A 2,844-nucleotide genomic window follows, 5' to 3' on the forward strand; every position below is an offset into this window, starting at 1 on the left:
TGGGAAGACTGATGGGACTGAAGGCTGATAAATCACCAGGGCCTGATGGTCTGCATTCCAGGGTACTCACGGAGGTGGCTTTAGAAATTGTGAATGCATTGGTAATCATTTTGCAATGTTCTATAGATTTTGGATCAGTTCCTGTGGACAGGAGGGTAGCTAATATTACCCCACTTTTGAAGAAAGGAGGAAGAGAGAAAACAGGGAATTATAGACCAGTTAGCCTGACATTGGTGGTGCAGAAGATGCTGGAGTCTATTCTCAAAGATGTAATCGTGGTGCATTTTGATTGCAGTAACAGGATCGGTCCAAGTCAGCATGGATTTACGAAGGGGAAATCATGCTTGACAAATCTTCTGGAATTTGCTGAGGATGTAACAAGTAAAATGGACAAGGGAGAGCCAGTGGATGTAGTGTACGTGGACTTTCAGAAAGGCTTTGATAAGGTCCCACACAGGAGATCAGTGGGCAAAATTAGAGCACATGGTATTGGGGGTAGTATATTGACATGGATAGAAAATTGGTTGGCAGACAGGAAACAAAGTGTAGGGATTAACCGGTCCCTTTCAGAATGGCAGGCAGTGACTTGTGGGGTGCCACAAGGCTCGGTACTGGGACCACAGCTATTTACAATATACATTAATGATTTAGATGAAGGAATTAAAAGTAACATTAGCAAATTTGCAGATAATACAAAGCTGGGTGGCAGTGTGATTTGTGAAGAGGATGCTATGAGGATGCAGAATGACTTGGACAGGTTAGGTGAGTGGGCAGATGCTTGGCAGATGCAGTGGAATATCGGAACGGTGTCAGGTTAGGAAAAGGTGGAAGTACAACGAGACCTGGGTGTCCTAGTCCACCAGTCACTGAAAGTAAGCATACAGGTACAACGGGCAGTGAAGAAAGCTAATGGCATGTTGGCCTTCATAACGAAAGGCTTTAAGTATAGGAGCAAAGAGGTAATTTTACTTCGGAGTCACGTGAGTGACTACGTGAAGAAGCCCGCTTCCACGCATGCGTGTCATATCGCTACACGCATTGCAACGAGTCACACAGGGGGAACGGCGTTCCCCAAGCGGGAGATTTGAAAGTCGGGAACAGCAGGTAAGAGACTCTGCGTTCCTTTTTACTACTTACTTTTAGGAGGCTGCGGAAAGCTGGTGGGGAGACCCGTGGAGGGCGAGCAGCCAGCAGCAGCAACAGCACGAGTTTCCCTGGAGGGGAACAACCTGAGCCCGACTTTGCTCCCGCACCGGCAAAATTCACCTCTCGGCCGGGCGGGAAGCAAAGTAAAAAAGGTCCCTATGCCAGTCTCAAACGAGACTGGCTTGGGACCAGTCGGTAGCAGCCAGCACAGAGGCTGCGGGACAGACAGCACGGACCAGCGGTACCGGGGCTCGAAACGCTCAGCGAGTGCAGCGGCACTTATGGAGTCGGAACGGGACGTTCGGGCTGAAAACCTTGTTCACAAGGTAAGCACCAGGGTCCAGGGGATCTATAGGAACAGCCGGGGTTACCGGCTGCGGAACTGCCGCGAAGGACCAGGCCCGTGAACACCGGGGTCGGTCCAAGCGGCTCGAACCCGACACAGGGAACGACGGTCACCGGCGGGAGAAGGAAAGTCGGGAACAGCAGGTAAGAGACCCTGCGTTTCCTTCAACTTACCTTTCTAGGTGCAGACATGGACCAGGTCCATGTAAGGTGCAGAAGGCCGGCGGGAGAACCGCGGAGGAGCGGCAGTAGCAGCAGCAGCGGCAGCGGCAGCAGCAGTGGCAGCTGGCAGTTGCAGTAGCACAGACAGCAGCAGTGGCAGCTGGCACTTCGTCAGGAGCTGGCAACGTCAGGAGCTGGCAACGGCAGGAGCAGCATGGGCACATCGATTCCCGGAGGGGGAAAAACACCTGTGCCCAACTTCGCTCCAGCATGGTGAGAAAGTTCATTTCTCGGCAGCAAAGGACTTTGCAGTTGACTGGCTGAAATCTACTACAAGGGACCAGTATGTGAGTACCAGGATCGGTCCCAGCGGGGTTTTAGTTACAATAATCGCTTCTCGGCTTTTTGGCTAAGATCAAGTGTAGTATCTGTTCTTATCAGTTTAATATCTGATACACCCCTTATCTAGGGACTATATATTATATAAAAACTATAGTAGCTGTTATCATCAGTTTTAATGTCTTATATGTCCCTTATCTAAGGACCATATAAGTAGGAGTGCCCAGAATTGAGGGCATTAGAGTGGGGTTGACCGGCTGCAACGACCATAAGGGACCAGTACCGTCAGTACGGGGGTGGGTCCCAGGGGTCTAAGATAAAGGAGCAGCCAGGAGTGCTGAGAGCGTTGAAGTCAGGTTAAAGGAATAGATGGAAGCAGCTGTGCCAGTTATCCTCCACACCGGATGTCGGCCCCGCACCGGCCAGATCCATGTGACCGAGCGGTAGGCTAGACACAAATCAAACAAGGTAGTGGACTCGGAAGGGTCCGACTTTGCATAAAACCGCCGGCAACCAGTGCCCGAGAGGGCTGGAGCGGGAAGAAGCAGTGTATGGAGCCTTGCTCCAACGTGATAAAACCACAGCAGTACCTCTTTGAGGGCTGCACAATGCTTTTACCCCATCAGAGGGGAGCACTGTGGGTCAGTTCTGGGCTGACCTGCAAGAGGGGTCCGCAGAACAAAAGACAAGTGGGCAGCAGTTTAGCCCCACATGGGTACCCCGTGTGGGACCCTAGAGATCTCTAACTCTATAAAAAAGAGTAGGCAGGACCCTGATGGGCCAGAGCCTGGTAATACAGCGTCCCATGATCCTAACACAGCAGGGACTCTGCTGGACATGGTGGCCGATTAC

General features: G+C 51.4%; 1 pseudogene; it reads left to right on the top strand.

Annotated features, from left to right (window-relative positions):
• The first annotated feature begins 2,042 nt into the window (after positions 1 to 2,042).
• On the top strand, positions 2,043 to 2,148 carry LOC129705079 (U2 spliceosomal RNA; annotated as a pseudogene).
• The last annotated feature ends 696 nt before the right edge of the window (positions 2,149 to 2,844 follow it).

This window comes from Leucoraja erinacea, chromosome 1, assembly GCF_028641065.1.
Source record: "Leucoraja erinacea ecotype New England chromosome 1, Leri_hhj_1, whole genome shotgun sequence".
NCBI classification, from domain to species: Eukaryota; Metazoa; Chordata; class Chondrichthyes; order Rajiformes; family Rajidae; genus Leucoraja; species Leucoraja erinaceus.